Here is an 18,305-nt window from a genome sequence, read left to right as displayed (position 1 = left end):
CTGGGTGGTTGCTGTGAGTGGGGAGAGGAGGACCTTTGCCTGAGGTAGCCTGTTCTGTTTTAAAGGCTTGAAAATGTGGGTGCTTTCTACTTTATCTACCTGTGCCAATGTCATAACTACTCTGATGGCTTTTACTTTCTGGTTTTGGGACTCAGTCTTTTGGTATCTTAATAAATTTTCCAGCTTATTCCCCCATATGGCAAGCATGATGTATTTTGTGATGGATAATTATATCAGCATATTTGTAATCTCCATAGGCATTGTGAATATGGCATTGCTGATACAGGGGCATCTGGTAAAGGTTTTCCCTTTAGGCCCTTTCTTAGCCTAGATTCCTTATCAGCAAGAAACACTCAGATGTTAGTTCCTTAAGAACAAATTTTATGGAAAAGAAAGACTCTAACTCAAACCTTAAAGCTTTTCCTATTTATCCCAGAATGGGGAAGGGAGAGAGAGAAAAGGCACAAAGAACAACGAAATTAGATTAATGCTAATGCCCCAATCTCTTGCTAAGCATGGAGTTCTGAGAAAATGTAATAACTTTGACCATAAAAGAGGGATTAATTTCAGTGTTCCTTGGGAGCTGACTATGTTCTGAAACAAAGGATATGCTTTCAGAAGGAAGCATGGACAATACATTACCTGGGAACCAGCAGCATGGATAGAAGCCATTTATTTCCTGATCTCTGATGCTCCCCTTGAAGAATTCACCTAAGAGACAAGTTCTATTCATAGTTATTAAAGTTACTCTGCTCATAATATACCAGACACTACAGGAGGAGCTGCAATTGGGGAAGAGGGGGGAGATGGAGGGGTGAAGGAGCCTCCAGTGATAGTTCCCACATTACTAAGGCTGCTGAAGGGCATGGGGTAGTACCCGAATGATGTGGCTACAATTTCCTCCGGAGGAAAAAGATCTGAGACAACAGCACATAGCTGGCCACCCACCACTGTGAGCACCTGTTCAGAGGGATAAGCAAGTGAAAATGCTGTCTTTAACTCGATCAGGAAGCAAAGCTAAGGATATAGCTACTGACCTGCAGTGAAATCTCCAGCTTGTGTCCTCCAATTTTAATAGAGTGATTCTGTGATCATCCTCAATGTCTATTGGTGTGCTGATCGATATTCTACAAGATTCTTATTTTCCTTTTCTAATCATTTGTCACCCTCTGGCTCCAGAGACCTCAGTTTACTGTTCTATGAATAACACAGCAAAGGGAATGGAATTAGGTCCTTAAGGTACCTTTCTTAAAGGAAGAAGCTTTCATTTGGGATGTTACCAGTCAAAGATGATCATATGGACACTTAATATCATGATGTTATCATGAAATCTTTGAGGTTTTTTTTTTCAGGGTCTGCTACCTTTGTGAAAATAGTGACAAGCTGTTGAAAATTTTCTGGCTATGAAAGGCTTGAACTCACCCTGGACAAAATCTGCTGTGCCAAACTGGTTGCAGTTAAAATCAACAGACGGTCAGGAAAATTTGGCCTTACAGGAAGGGCAGGCACAGGTGTTGGTGTTAAACCTGTGGAGCAAAGGAGAGGAGGGTGGGCAGGTGTCGCTGGCAGCTCAAGCTCCCTGCATCGAGGCCTCAGGGTGAGAGCCGCGGCCCAGGTGAAAGAGGCAGCACTCAGGCCTTCTCCCAGCGAGTAAGTGTTCGCCTCCCGAAGCTTCCTTCTCTTAGACCTGGCCCCTCTTCTCCCTCCTCGCACTCCCTCCGCCCTCACGCGCTCTCCTCTCCGGAGAGCCTTCCTCACCCAGATCTGGACCGCTCAAAGGATCTCTCCCCACTTCGGCCTGCCGCTCCAGGTGGGGGACGGGGTTCCCCCAATCAAGGGCTGAGAATGCTTGTCGCCTGTAGCCATCTTTATTTTCCCCCCTTTCCTTAAAAAAAAAAAAAATTCACAACCAATCATCGTCCTCAACTCGGACTCCCCGCAGCCCATCCAGTCTGGGATGCAAAGTTTGTCTCTAGGGAACCGACAGTGGGGAACCCAAAGCCGCGTGGCTTCATGGGAAATGTAGTTTCCAGAAGTCCCTAAAAGCTTAGACGCAGACAATTGATTGCAGTGTCAGGGTCTTGGGGGTAGAGATGGAAAGGGAAACGAAGGGGAAAGTGCCCAAAGGATGCTCCTCACCAGAAAATGGGGAAGAGAAAGAAGAGGAACCGAAATTACCTTTTGTTTCACGGATACTGCGAATGGGAGATGTTGAACCTTCCCCAGAGTATTTGTGGACCGGAACCAAGGGTGCTGACAATAGTGGCAGAGTTTTCCTAATGAGGTTTCCAGGATTAGAGGAATAAGAAGAGTGAATTTGGGGTAGGTGTTATAAGGAGGACAGGGACTATCAAACACACCTGCCTACACTGCAAGCTTCATTTAAAAGGGCTGTTTTTAAAAAAATTACATTTTGACTTCCGAGTTGTCTCCCTCCCGACCCCATATTTCAGGGTTTCTTCCCTCTGGAGATGGATAGCGTTGTCTTTCCTAAGTCTTTCCATAGTTTATTTGAATGTTCATATTACTCAAAATAGCTTAGTCATTCACAGTTATTCTCTGAACAATATTGCTATTACTGTAAACAACCAGTCGCTCCTTTGGTTCGTTTTACTCTGTTTTATTTCATGCAAGTCTTCCCATGTTTTCCTAAAACCAACCTGCTCCTCATTTCTTACAGCACAAGAATATTTCATCACAATAATATATATCTATTTCTTTGTCTCTCTCTCTGTCTCTCTGTATCTGTATCTGTCTCTGTCTCTCTGTCTCTCTCTGTCTCTCTGTCTCTCTCTGTTTCTGTCTTTCTGTCTCTGTCTGTCTGTCTGTCTGTCTGTCTGTCTCTCTCTCCATACACACACGTCTCAAAACTCATTCAGCCATTCCCCAGTTGATGAACATCCAGACTGTAAGCTTCTTGAGGTCAGAAACAGAGAACCTTGTATAAACTTATCTCCACTATTTCCCTTTTTTATAAGCCCTTAAACTGTGTGCCAGATACTGTTAGAAGTGCTGTCAATTAAAAAAAAAAAAGGCAAGACAGTCTCCGTCTTAAAGGAGCTTACATTCTTTGGGGAAGATAACACATAAAAGAGAAGCAAGAAAAACCAAGGGAGCAAGGAGAAGGGGAGGTGCCCATGTAGTCTGGAGAATCAGGGATAGCTGATCTGGGATATTCAAGGAAGCAGAAGATGTGAAACCCAAGATCATATAAGCTAGTAAAAGAATGGCAGCAGAAGGATGTGAACCCAGGACTTCCTGACTCCAAGTCCAGTATTCTATCCACTAAATCACGCTGCCTCTTTGTCAGAATATAGACAATAAAAATAATGAACATTTCTTTCAGGCAGATGCTAAGCATTATTAAAGGAACTTTGCAATTTCCCAAAGGCAATCCAACCTGCTCTCTTCCTTCTGACCAATTCTAGGCCCTGCTTATTGTCCATTCACAGTCTAGGTCAAAAACATATATACTGATGGACCAGTTCTACTGGTTATCCATTCTATTGCATATCATAGTATGAACAAGAAGCATTACTGATTCATTTGGTTTTGCTTGTGGAGAAAGTTAGGCCAAACTCTTTTGAATGATTATAGATTTTATTTAAGAGGTTCTGCCATGACTTAATGCAGTTGGTACAATACCATTCACAAACAGGAGCAGTTGGAGGAGCTCACCATCTATAGGGGATCCTTCATTTGATGCAGCATAGAATGTCCTTCATGAAAGTGGTAAAAAAAAACAACTAAACATCCCTATCTCCCTGTTTTATGCTTCACAATATTAACAATCAGAGGGCTGTCAAAATTATCTCTTGTTACATCTTTCAAGGAATTTTGTATGATTCTGATATATGAGGAGAAACATCTTGTTGGATAACTTTTTTTATTCTACTCAATCAAGTGGTTTGTTTTTTTTTTTTTTTAAGTCAACAAATCCCTTAAGAAGGGAGAAGAAAGTAGAAAAAAGAAAATAAAAGCTGTCATTGAAGTATTTTTTTTCTTTGAAGTGAACAGAAGAGAATAGAAAGTCCAGAAAGAATCACAGAAAAGGAGGACAGTTTTAAAAGTTAGGTGTTGAATTTATTTTATATTTAAACAAAAAGCAAGCTATATATGCTAGAGATCCTCAATTTCATGTACATAATTTTCTGTTATACTATGCCTGTGAAAATGCTCATTTTATTTGATGTTTGTTAGGTTCAGAATAAGTGAACGGAAGGGTCAATTTTGGGGGGTTTTTATTTTTGTCATCAATAAATTGTAAACACAGTAGGACTTGCAGTATTTTTTGGTCAAGAAAATTACATCATATTGATGTTGATTGCTTGTATTTCTTGACTTGAGAACTACCTGTTCATATTCTTTGATCATTTATCAATTGGGGAATGGTTCTTCTTTTATATTTAATCAATTTCTTATATATTCTGCGCATTAGACTTAATCTGAGAAACTTGCTACAAAGATTTTCCCCAGTTAATTTTTCCCTTGTTATTTTTACCTCCATTTGTCTGTGCAAAATCTTTTTATGTAATCAAAATTGTCCATTTTATCTTCTATGATCTTCTCAGTCCCATGTTGGGTTATTGACTCTTCACTTAGCCATAGATCCAAAAGACATTTTCTTCTTTTTTCCCTTTAACTTCTTTAGGATGTAACCTTTTATATCTAGGTCATGAATCCATTTCTGACTTATTGTGGCATGTGGTGTGAGATGCTAGTCTAAATCTAATTTCTGCCATACTGCTTTCCAGTTTTCCAAGCAATTTTTGTCAAATAGTGAGTCTCAAATTCACAAAAAAACATTCTCTGTATTTACTGAACACTGTATTTATTGACTTCTGTATGTTGTGTACCTAATGTGTGACATTTTAATTTTTTATCAAGTACCAAGTAGTTTGATAATTACTGCTTTGTAGTATAGTTTGAGATCTGGTGTTACTAAGCACCTTCTCTTCCCCCCCCTCCCTTTTTCATTATTTACTTGCAAATCTTTATCTATCCCCACTCTCTCAGTTGTGGACTTCATTCACATTTCACTGGGGGAAAAATAAAGCCATTTTCCCTGCATTCCTTCTTTTCTTCCTCCATCACTCAGGCATTTTCCCCAACTATCTCCTCATTCACTCTTGTCTCACGCAAAGAGGTGTCCCTTTTTCCTTTCAAGACAAATCTTTCCAGGGTGCATCCTTTATTGTATTCCTTTTCATCTTCTCCAGCACCTTGTCCCCATTATCATCTCCATTCTCTCATTTTCATTTTCTCCCTATCTACTGGCTCCTTCTAAGCTGTCTACAAAGATATTAATGTCTCTAAAAAACTCTCATTTGATCTAACAATGCCCCATAGATATCATTTCGTGCCTGTCGTCCCCTTCTAGCTAAGCTTGAAAAAGACATCTACAGAGGAACTATATGACTATGACTAAAAAATGCTCTTTTTACAGAAAAAAATACAGTCTTAAATAATTAGAGAAAGATTAATTGCTTATGTATCAGTTGAGCCAATATAACAAAATGACAACACTAACAAAATTAATTTATTTACTAATAGTGGCATATCAAACAAACCACCAGCTGATTACTTTATAGAATTAGACAAAAATAATAATGAAATTCCTCTGGAGGAACAAAAGGTCCAGAGTCTCAATGGAAATAACAAAAAAAGTGGGAATGAAAGGGGCCTAGCAGTATCAGACCTCAAAATACACTACAAAACAGAATCTTCAAAATTATTTGGTACTAATTTTAAAATAGAGAGGTAGATCACTGGAATAGATTAGGTATACAACACATATGAGCAAATGGATCTAAAAGTCTAGTGTTTGATAAATCCAAAGACCTTAGCTATTAGAGTAAAGACTCACTATTGCACAAAAATAGCTGGAAAAACTAGAAAATGGCCTGGTAGAAATTAGGTTTATATCAACACTTCATACCATATGCCATGGTCAGCTCCAAATAGATAATTGATTTAGACATAAAATGTCTCGTAAACAAAGTAAAGAAACAAAGAAGAAATTTCCTTTCCCATCTATGGATAGTAGAAGAGTTCATAACCAAAAAAGGGATAGAGAGGATCATAGAAGATAACATGGACAATTTTGATTACACATATTTTAAAAGTTTTTGTATAACAGGGCGACCAGGTGGCACAGAGAGTAAAAGTGCCGGCCCCGGAGTCAGGAGACCTGGGATTGGTTCTGGCCTCAGATACTTAGCACCCACACAAAATAACTGGCTGTGTAACCTTGAGCAAGTTACTTAACCCCAATTGCTTTTTTAAAAAAAGTTTTGCATAAAAAACCAAATGTAGCTAAAATTAGAAGAGAAATAGTTAATTGGGAAAACATCTTTGTAGCAAGTTTCTCTGATAAAAGTTTCATATTTAACATTTATAAGGGCTTAATTCAAATTCATAAGAACATGACTTCTCCATTTGATAAAAAAAAAACCAAAGGATAAGAGCAAATATTTTCAAAGGAAAAAATATAAACTATCATCAGATAACAAAAAAAACAAAAACAAAATAAGGCTCCAACAAAACAAAACAAGATTCCAAAAGCAACAAAAGATTCCAAACAAAAAGGATCCCAAATAGAGAATTGTAAATTAAAGTAACACCAAAGTTCCATCTCACACCCATCAGATTGACAAAGATAAAAAATGAAATTGGTCAATATTGGAGGGGCTATGGAAAAGTAGACACGTATATGCACTGTTGGCTTAGCTATGAATTGGTCCAGCCATTCTCGAAAGTAATTTGGAACTTTGCCTGCATCAAAATGGGCATAGGCTGAACCGAGAAGTGTGGAATGATGGACACCAGCCAGGCGGGATCTGTCATAGCAGTTCCGGTTTATTGATCAGAGGGCAGGGTTTATATAATGAATGTAAAGCAATTCTCTTAAGTTCCCATGAGAAAATGTTTAGTGTCCTTATTCATTTATGCACATCTGTATGTTTTAATGCCCTTGTTCCCTGGCATGCATCTATGTCTGGGTCACTGCTCAGTTATCATGTCCTAAACTCCTGCAAGTCAGAAAGAGATGGTGAGCCAATCTTAAGACATAATATAACCTTCATGGGGATCTGGCTTGGGAGAAATCCTGGACCAGAGTCTTCCCATGTATGGACTGGGTCAGACACTGCTCTCGACAGCCTCCCAAAGTCACTAAACTATAAATACTCTTTGACCTTTAATAACGGTAATATACCTATTCCTTCAAAGAGATCAAAGAAAGAAGAAAAGGACCCATATGTACAAAAATATTTATAGCAGCTCTTTTGGAAGTGGTAAAGAACTGAAACCTAAAGACATATACATCAGTTAGGGAACATTTGTAATGCATTATGATAAATGAATGTAATAGAATACTACTGTGCTATAAGAAATGATGAAAAGGATGGTTTCAGAGAAACTTGAGAAAGTTATATAAACTGATGCACAGTGAACAAACAAGGAAAATAATTTATACAATAAAGCAAGTTTGTAAGATTTAAGAATTCTGATCAATGCAATGACCATCAGAATTCCAGAAGACAGATGATGAAGTCTGCTACCTCTCCCCTGAAGGTGATAGATTGTTGTTGTTCTGAAAGGGCCAGTGACATCATGGGGTGATGACTTATGCATGAATTGTATGAATACAGTGGATGACCTTGGTGTCTACAATGTCTGACCATGCTCTAAGTGCTCCACAGCACCTGCTTCAGTCACCTTCATGACCGTTGGAACAAATTGTTCTCATCTACCCATTCTACCAGGGGAAGTCTTTACATGCTTGGTGTAACTCATAGACAGATTTGAGATCTGTCAGTTACTCTCCACCTGGATTAGCCCATCTTTTGTCTTGTGGTTTACTGGGGTGTTTACTGCTAATTCCCTGGATGTCTCTAGTTGAATTTTATTATCTTTTCCTAGCTCTTTAGAGCAATCCTTTGGTAATAAAAAATTAGTGATTGGTATGTCACTAAATAATTAAATTAATTTAGGCATAATGACCTTTTTCATTATATTGGCATGACCCAATTATGAGCAATTAATATCTCCATTTATTTAGATCTTTATTTCTGTAAAGACTGTTTTGTAATTAAAATCTGACTTCCAACACTTACTGGCTATGTGACCTTTGGCAAGTCATTTAACTTCTATTTGCCTCAATGTCTCATCTGCAAAATGGGGATAATAATAGCACCTACTTCCCAGGGTTGTTGTGAGAATCAAATGAGATAATAATTGTAAAGCTCTAGCACAGTGCCTGGTACATAATAAGTGCTATATAAATGTTAGCTATCATCATCATCATCACAGTTATTGTGTATATCTTATTCTGTGACTCCTAAATATTTTATGTATTTTGTAGTTATTTTGAATAGAATTTCACTTTTTCTCCTTTCCTGCTGTTTTTTTTTAGTAATATGTAGAAAACCTGCTCAATTTTGTAGCTTTATTTCTTACTACTTTGGTGGAGTTCATGTTTCAGTTCATTTTTTAGTTGACTCCTTAGGGTTTTCTACATAGTATATCATAACTGTATAAAGTGATGATTTCTGTGCCTTTTTTGTCTCTGCTAATTCCCTCAATTAATTTTAACTATCTTATTTCTATAACTAGCCTTTCTAGCTCTATTCCAAATAATAGAGGTGATAATTGGCATCCCTGTTTTATTCCTGATCTTATTGAATAGGCCCCTAGCTTATTCCTATTACAAAAATAGGCCATGTTGTTCAAATGCCAAAAGTATGTTCACCTAAAAGACTATTTTACAGAGAACTACACAAGCCAAGTGCTCACATGGAGGTCAGAAGAAGCAATACAAGGACCACCATTACTTCAAGTTGGATTAAGTGATGACAGTTTACAACTCACAATTGCCTAGGGAGAATAGCCCTGGGACCAAATTGAATATCTAACTTCTAGGTTTTTGGTGAGAATATAAAATTGCATAGGATAAGAAAAAACTATCCCTTTTTTTCTACTCTTTTTTTGAGAAAATATTTCCTTCCTCCCATAGGAGGGAAGTGACAAACTATGCCAGGTAAGCAGAAGGAATCTGTTTTCTCCTAACAGGGGCAACTTTAACTTAGAAGTCTGCATATTTATAATAGTATAGAAGTTTGCATATTTATAACAGTAGGACAAAGGAAGGAGGAGAAAACATGAGGAGGGGAGTGTGCCCTGGGAAAGGGAAAGGTGCAAAACTGGGAAAAGGATAACCCTTCTCAAAGGGGAGGAGCAAGGAGATGGCAAAAGCCAATTGTTCTTCTCCCTTGGGAACTACTAGACTATGAAGATAGGATGGTCTGCTTATCTACATGTATCCCAGTTGCACAAGCAATTTCTCAACCTAGTGCAGATTGACTAGCAGCTGTTTTGAGTCCCAAGGACACAACAAAAGTCCAGTTTGGAATGAAAATATCAAATTATATCAGCTGGAGGGAGGGGGCAGGGCAGGGAGGACGGCTTCATCCTCGACACATTCAGGGTCTCTTGCATGCTCTGATTTCATTGTTTCTGGAAAGTATGGCAACTCAAAAAGACAAGTTCGGAGGACACCTTATCACTCCTTAACAGTGCTAATATAGTAAGAAGTCACTACTGTAACCCAGATCGTTCTATGAATTTAATAGCATGCAAATGACATAACTCTGGGTGCAATTACTAACTCTTAATTATAATCATCTGTTGAATGTGCGCTGACTACCAGCAGAGGTATGACACTGATTGGATTGGATGGTTGATAATCCAGTTTAACTCAAGTCCAGGTATGCAAAGGGATGTAGTGAGAAACACATAGGAGCAAGTGATGATTTGGAGCTATGGTATAGGCCTTTGGGTACACATATGGCCAAATACATGTATAGGGAGCCCATGGTCAAGGCAATTTACACCTCTGACAAAGCAGAGTTATATATGTCCTTTGACAATTTCACTGTCCCAGTCTATTGGGCATCTCTGTTAAGCTGTTTCTACTCTCTGCTGTTCTCTACTGGCAATCATCTATAATATCTCTTCTTTGTCAAGTGGCTGTTTCTCTGTGTTGTCAATCTATTACTGTTCTTCAATCACTATATGGCTTTTTTTCCCCATGGTGGAGGGGTTCGCAATCTATCTTTAACCGTCTTGTGATGCAAGCCCTCACTCACAAAGCACTTTTCTAGCTAGGAAAATTCTTGGACATTTTTAAAGTCTTCCTTTTGAATACTTTCCTCTAGGGCCACCCAAACTCTCTCAGTCTAAAACTCTTATCTTAGTTGTAGTCCAAAATTCCTTTTAACTCCTATCATATCCTGAGATCATTAGCCTAAGTAACCTTAAAATCATCTTGAGGAATGAACTTAGTAAAATTGCAAAGGAGTTAAGTGGAACTGGGGTAAGAAGATTTACCACACAAATCATCTTGGAACAAGACTGAAAAGGGCTGTGAAAAGCTGGCAACAGTGGTTCTATTTCCCTTAGAAACCAACACCTCTGTGCTCCCTATTGCCATAATGTATAATATTACTTGGGGGTATACATCAGAGAATTACAAAATAAAGTGCTATATGAAACAAGAGGGCAAAATGACAGCTAAGGTGTCACAGAGTGAAGCCGAAGGTAGATCTGTCCAATTCATGCCCTGGTAGGCAATGTCCCATGACTTTTATTTTTGGCAAAGAAAAATCTAACCAGAGAAGTGAGGCCTAGAACAGATGGGGTAATGAAGCAATGCTATGCTGCCAGTCAATACAGAAATGAGGGATGGAGGAATAGAGAGAAGGCAATAGAAATCGCCCAAGGCAAAGAAAGGTCAGTGAGAGAGGAAGAGAGAGACAGAGACAGAGAGAGACAGAGGGAGATAGAGACAGAGAAAGAGAGAGACAGAGACAGAGACAGAGAGAGGGAGAAAGAGAGAGAGAGTCTCCCAAGTTAGCTATCTAGCTATTATTGACATGCAGTTAACTTTCCCCTTCTGGGAAGACCACCATTAATGCAAGTTGGATCAAGTGGTGATAGTTTACAACTTACAATTGTCCAGGGAAAAAGATAGCACTGGGGCCTCATTGAGTATCTAACTTCCAAGTTTGGGGTGAGAATATAAAATTGCATGGCAATTCCTTTTCCTCTACTCTTTCTTTAAGAAAATATTCTCTTCCTCCCATTGGAGGGAAGTGACAAACTAGGCCAGATGAGCAGAAGGGATCTGTTTGTTCCTAGCAGGGATAACTTTAACTTGTCTCAGCAATTCCTTAGAGTTGGGCTTGTTAAAGGGCCCCTGAGGCCACCACCTTTCAGAGACCAACAGATAAAGTTTAGTTCCCAGTCCCAGGAGCCTCATAAGAGATTGTCCCAGAGGGGAAGACAGGGACCTCATTATCTCTGGACTAATTTAAAACTTTTAAACAATATATCAATAGCAGCACTTGTAATGAGCCCCACAGTGGTGACCTCTGTTCGAACTTGATGGCAACAGGCTATCATGGGCTTCCTGGAAGCCACTAAATGATGACATTGGAAATAATAGTAATTATAACAATACCATCATGTTGGATTAATATAGTGCCTTTCCCTGAGGAGTTCAAGATGCCCTTGGAATAATTAGCAAGTTTTTCCTCAGAAGACTGGTTTTGAAAAGATTTTTTTGGAGGCCCAATGTGAATGTGTTGTTTAAAGATAACATTAATTTCATTTTTTTAGAACTAAAATTAATTCTAGTCACATTATTTCTGCATGAACTTTTTAAAAATTTTGAGTCAGCTTTTGACCCATTATACGATAGTGAGTGAAAGTTAAAGTGGGTTTGTGAATGGATATTGGGGAGTGGAAACATGAAGTAATAGAAGGAGTGCCAGACTTGTGTTTCATCCCTAACTGTGCCACTTACTAGCCGTATGTCCTTGGGCAAGTTACTTACCCTCTCTGAGTCTGTCTCCTCATGAAAAAAAAAAACAATACCTGGGTTAATAATATTTGAACTACCTACCTCTTAGGGTTTTTGTAAGGAAAGCTTTTTGTAAACCATGAAGCACTAAACTATAAAGTATTATTACCATCTGTTTCACGGGGTTGCTGTGAGAAAAGAATCTTATAAACTTTAAAGCACTTTAGTAATGGGAACTATTATTGCTGTTGTTATTTTTATATCTTTCCCCACCTCTTCCTTCCTTTTGTCGTGCATCATGTTTCCAATTAATGGGGAACTCCCACCCTTTCAGCAAGGCCTTTTTTTTAAAATTAATTTTGTTTGTTTACTTTTAGTTTATAAGATTCAATTCCACAATTCCTTGAGTTCCAAATTCTATTCCCCTCCCTCCTTCCCCCCCAATGGCGTCATACAATCAAGTATAGGATGTATAAATACTTTCATATTAGACATTAGTCAGGTTATAAAGATGGATTGTATCAGATGAAATGAAAAATGGTAAAGAGGAAATAAAACCAAACAAGAAAAAGATCAGGTAGTTTGCTTCAATCTGGATTCAAACTCAGTTCTTTCTAGTTCTTTCTCTGGATGTAGACATCTCTCTCCATCATGAGTCTTTTGGGATTGACTTATTTCACTGCATTGCTGAGAAAAGTCCAGTCTATCAAAGTTGGTCATCACACATATGTTGTGTCTGTAATTGTGTACAAATTTCTACTGGTTCTACTCTTCTCACTCAGCATCAGTTCGTATAAGCCTCTCCAGGTAAATATGAAGTCCATCTGCTCCTCGTTTCTCATAGCACAATAGTATTCCATAACATGCATATACCACAACTTGTTCAGCCATTCCCCAATTGATGGGCACCCCCTTAATTTCCAATTCTTTGCTACCACAAAAAGAGCTGCTATAAATATTTTTGTACATATGGGTCTTCCTCCCACTTCTATGATTTCTTTGGGATATAACCCTAGAAGTGGTATTACTGGGTCAAAGGGTATGAAATTATTTATAACCCTTTGGGAATAATTCCAGATTGCTCTCCAGAAAGGTTGTATCAGTTCACAACTCCACCAGCAATGCATTAGTGTTCCAATTTGCCTACATCCTCTCCAGCATTTGTCATTTTCCTGTTTTGTCATCTTAGCCAAGCTGACTGGTGAGATGTGGTACCTCAGAGTTGTTTTGAGTTGCATTTCTCTAATCAGTAGTGATTTAGAGTATTTCTTCATGTGCTTATAGATATCTTTAATTTTTTTCTCTGAAAACTGCCTGTTCATATCCTTTGACCATTTATCAATTGGGGAATGACTTGTATTCTTACAGATTTGACTCAATTCTCTGTATATTTTAGAAATGAGTCCTTTATCAGAGACATAGGTTGTAAAGATTCTTTCCCAATTTCCCACCTCCCTCTTAATCTTGGTTACATTGGCTTTGTTTGTACAGAAGCTTTTCAATTTGATGTAATCAAAATTATCCATTTTGCATTTTATAATGCTCTCTAATTCTTGTTTAGTCATAAAGTCTTTCCCTTTCCACAAATCTGACAGGTAAACTATTCCTTGTTTTCCGAGATTGCTTACGGTATCAACCTTTATACCTAGATCACGCACCCATTTAGACTTGATTTTGGTATATGGTGTTAGGTAATGGTCTGTGCTCAGTTTCTGCCATACCATATTCCAGTTTTCCCAGCAGTTTTTCTCAAGTAATGCGTTCTTATCCCCAAAACTGGGGTCTTTGGGTTTATCAAACAATAGATTACTATAGTCATTGATTGCTGAGTCTCGTGTGCCCAATCTATTCCATTGATCTACTACTCTATTCCTCAGCCAGTACCAAGTAGTTTTGATGACTGCTGCTTTATAATACAGATTGAAATCTGGTATAGCTGGTCCACCTTCCCTAGCATTTCTTTTCATTAATTCCCTTGATATTCTGGACCGTTTATTCTTCCAAATGAATTTTGTTACTATTTTTTCTAGCTCTATAAAGTAGTTTTTTTGTAAATTGATTGGTATGGCACTAAATATATAATTTAATTTAGGTAAAATTGTCATTTTTATTATATTAGCTCGACCTAGCCGCGAGCAATTGATATTTTTCCAATTAGTTAGACCTGACTTTATTTGTGTGAAAAGTGTTTTGTAGTTGTGATCGTATAGGTCCTGGGTCAGCAAGGCCTTTTTCCATAATTTGACCTCCTTGAAAATGTCTGTAAGATCATTTATAAAAGAAATCACTTGCTGTGTTTTAATGCCCAATTAAAATAGCCTGGCATGGTAGATAGAATGCCAGACCTGGAGTCAGGAAGAGCTGGATTCAAATCACACTTCTGACATCTCCTAACTTATTAACTCTCACTGCAGGGTCATCTCCAGTAGTCTTGATCTAGATCTGGCCACTGGACCTAGGTGGCTCATGAGGAGAAAGTGAGGCTGGTGACCTGGCACAGCCTTGCCTCGCTTAAATCTAATTCACTTGCAAGTCATGGCATCATCTTCCTGATATCATGGTTCTCTTCCAGAAGGAAGGACAAACAACACCAACCTATTAACTCTCACTAGGTCACTTGACCTACCGAAGACTCAAGCAAAGATGATAAGCTATGATCTACAATAGCAGAAGGAATCACAGATCCTTAATACATTGATATTAGGCAACAGATGATAGCAACAAAAAGTTGTTAGTTCTCACTTACTCTCCGTTGTCATTTGCAAAACTTTCTTGGGGATGACAAACTCCTATTTGTCACGTTCCTTTATACGAACATTTAGTTTTCACCTTTATTCCTTTGTCACCTAGAACTGATTTTGCCCCTTTTGAAATGGTCTGTGACCCTTTACCACCTAAAACTTAGAATCATAGAATCTCAGGATTGGAAGGGATCTCAGAGGACATTTAGTCAAACCTAACCTCTAGTGATATGAATTCACCATATATTTGCCTGTGTCTTATTTCCATGTGTGGTCTAATGTTAAATTCAACGTTTATCTTCTATGTATAAGGAATGGTACTGGGCACTAGGAATTCTCAGGAAAAAAAGCAACAAAGAAAAGTTGTTTCCACTCTAAAGATGCATACATTTTCCCAAGGGTATGGGGATACAACATGAATGCCAATGCGTAAATACAAAATAGCTTGAGGAGAGACAGAGAGAGAGAGAAAGACAGAGAGAGAGAGAGACAGACAGACAGACAGACAGAGACAGAGAGAGAAAGAAAGAGAGAGACAGAGAGAGACAAAACAATAACAACTAGAAGGGTAAGGAAGGGCTTTTATGGAATGTGACATCTAAACTGAGACTTGAAGGAAACTTAGGATTCTAAGAAATTCTAAGAAAATCTAAGAGAAAGTGTATTTCAGGAATAGGGGACAGTCTATATAAAGCACACAGTCAGGAGACAGAATGTCTAGTTAGGGGAATACAGTTTAGTTTGACTGGAACACAGATTGGATAACATTGGAGAGATGATATGAAATATGTTTAGATAGGTTAGTTGGAGGGAGATCCTTCAGGGTTTCAAAAGCCAGAGTGAAGAGGGTTTTTTGTTGTTTGTTTTCTTTAAATAAGCAGTGATACAGAACCACTGACTATTTTTGAACATAGGCATGACATGGGCAGCCTTGTGTTTAGGAATATTATTTTGATGCCTTGTGTTTTAGGCATATTATTTTGACAGCTTGTGTAAGAGTATGGATCTGAAAGGGGAAAGACTAGAAGGAGGGAGAAGAAAGAGATGTCTAAGAAGTAAGGCAAAGAGTAACGGAGGTCTGAACTAGGACAGTGCCTAGGTGAGTGGAAAAAGGAAGTAATAGGCAAAAGGCTTTGTAGAGGTAGAATCATAAAGGTTTGGCAACTCATTTCCTGATTGAGAGATGATGGACTCAGAGGGCAGATTGAAATGTATTTTTCTGGACAGAGCCAATGAAGGGTTTGTTTTGCTTGACCATACATGTTTATAACCAGAGTTTTGTTTTTCTTGCTTTCTCAAGAAAGTAGGAAGTGGAGGGAGAAGGAGGTGGTAGGAAGGAAAGAAGGCAGACCTTCTTTTGAAAATAAAATAAAAATTTTTAAAAAGGTTTGATGAGTGATTGAATGTTGGGGATAAAGGAGAAGGAAGAGTCCAGGTTGATTATGAAATAATAAACCTGTGTAATTGGAAAGTCATTCTCTAAAAAGAAACAGGGAAGTTTGGAGAAGTCAGTTTAGAAGGTAGACCGTGAGGTTCATTTTCGACATATTAAGTTTCAGATGCTGATGGGACAAACAGAAGATATCAGGAAGGCAGCTGGTGATGTGGAACTGGACTTCAGAAGAAAGATTAGAAATGGGTAAACAGATTTGATAGTCATCTGAAAATTGATGATAATTAAGCCCATGGGAGCTGATGGGATCACTAGGAGAGAAGGCATAAAGATAGAAAAGAATATGATCCAGATTCGAACTAGAAGGGACATTTAAATCAAGGGGGCAGGATGTGGCTGATGAGCATGCAAAGGACCTTGAGAAGCCGTCAGACAAGCAGGAACCGAGCCTGGAGAGAACAGAGTGGCAGAAGCCATGGGAGAAGAGTATTTAGGAGGAGTGAGTAGTCAGCACCAAAAGTTTCAGAGAGATCAAGTAGGATGAGAACTTAGATTCAGTAAAACCTGAGCAACTAACCTACCTCAGACACTGACTTACTAGCTGTGTGACCCTGTACAAGTCACTTAAAGTCTCTATGCCTCTGTTTCTTCAACTGTCAAATGAAGGAGTTGGACTTGATGGCCTCCAGTGTCCCTTCAGCTTTAAACCCATGATCTTATTTTTTTATTATTATCTTATTATCTTTATTTTATTTATTATTATTATATATATATATATTATATAAATAATATTATTATTATTTATTTTATTTATTATTATCTTATTATCCTATGAAACAGCCACCAGGTTTAGCAGTTAGAAGATCATTGGTGTCTGGAACAACCTTGCCCAAATTAAACTCAGAGGTTTCTCAAGGTAGAAAGTAGAAAGGAGTTTATTACGATCTTGTGAGAAAGGGCGACTCACATCAAGTCCATTCAATGCATTCTCAGTGTCAGACCATGCCAGGCACAGATGAGACAAATTCTTTTATAGACCCCCAGATGCAAATTCTCCCTCCCTAACCCCCTTCCTCCCAGCTCCTTATCACGAGCATTGAGGGTACAATCTAAACACGATAAATCTATCCCAATGACAGTGGTGAAGTACAGAACAAGCAGCCTGTGTCCTTATTCTTGTTCCTGGAATATCTCATAGTCCTTTACAATATCACTGGTCAAGGAACCAAGTATTGTAACATTCTATATTTTGTGGGTTCTGGTCCTATGAGAACAAGCAGATATGATCCCACAGATTTAGTACACAACATCCATCCTTGTTAGTCTCTTGACTGGGGTAAACGTGGAGATGTGCTTACATCCTGTGTTCCCATGGTTTCTCCTGGAATACTTCAAGGTCAACAGCTCATTTTTACAGAAAAACTGAACTGAAAGCCTAGCCTTAAATTCTATGAGGGGTCTAGCCTTAAATTCTATGAAGGGTCTTCACCATATCCCACACATTGGTAACCACAGAGAGAGCAGTTTCAGTCAATATTGCTTGATTTTTATGCTTCACTTTTATAAAATGATATTTTATTTTTCCAAATTACATTTAAAAACAATTTTTAACATTCATTTTCTTTTTTTTATTCAATAAATTAACCCATTTATTGTTGGACTATGGGCTACAGATATTTGATAAGATTTTACTGGTCTTTCAATTCCTTCAGTCTTCTGATGGCAGATTTGACTGTGACTGCAGAGGTGTTATTGTAGGTCCATGCACCACCAACTACTGTTTTCATACAGGATCCACAGTGCCAGATATCCACAGCCCATCTCTTCATTTTGGTCTTGCCACAGAAGGAGCAGGTATACTTGGCATGCTGGCTAATTTCAATTTTCTTCACCATTTTCCTGAGGGATGCACCATAACATGTTCCATATTTACCAACAATTCCGACCTTCTTGGTACATTTAGCCATGTTATCAGCGCTGGGGCTGGAGCTTGGAGAGGGAACATTCATTTTCTTAAAGTTTTGAGTTCCAAATCCTATCTTTCCCTCCCTTCCTACCAACCCAAGATGATAAGCAATCCAATATAGGTTATACATGTTCAATAATATAAAACATTTCCATTTTGTGGAAGAAAACTCAAACAAGAAAGAAGAAAGGAAGGAAAGAAAAGGGGGAAGGAAAAAGGAAGGAAGGAAAAAGGAAAGGATGAAGGAAGGAAGAAGGAAGGCAGGAAAGAGAGAGAAGGAAAGGAAAGAAGAAAGAAAGAGAAAAACAGTATGCTTCAGTCTGTATTCAGACACCATCAGTT

At 38.3% G+C, this 18,305-nt stretch overlaps 1 pseudogene; it reads right to left on the bottom strand.

Moving 5' to 3' along the window:
- LOC138176044 (zinc finger protein 271-like) overlaps positions 1–1,174 on the bottom strand; it is a 9,392-nt pseudogene extending 8,218 nt beyond the window's left edge.
- Positions 1,175–18,305: the final 17,131 nt, after the last annotated feature.

The sequence above is a fragment of the Petaurus breviceps genome, unplaced genomic scaffold (genome assembly GCF_028583685.1).
Source record: "Petaurus breviceps papuanus isolate PSGF00001 unplaced genomic scaffold, PetGlider_PUasm1.0 138, whole genome shotgun sequence".
Lineage (NCBI taxonomy): Eukaryota > Metazoa > Chordata > Mammalia > Diprotodontia > Petauridae > Petaurus > Petaurus breviceps.
The sequence above is the reverse complement of the archived record's forward strand: the minus strand, read 5'-3'. Positions and strand labels throughout refer to the sequence as shown.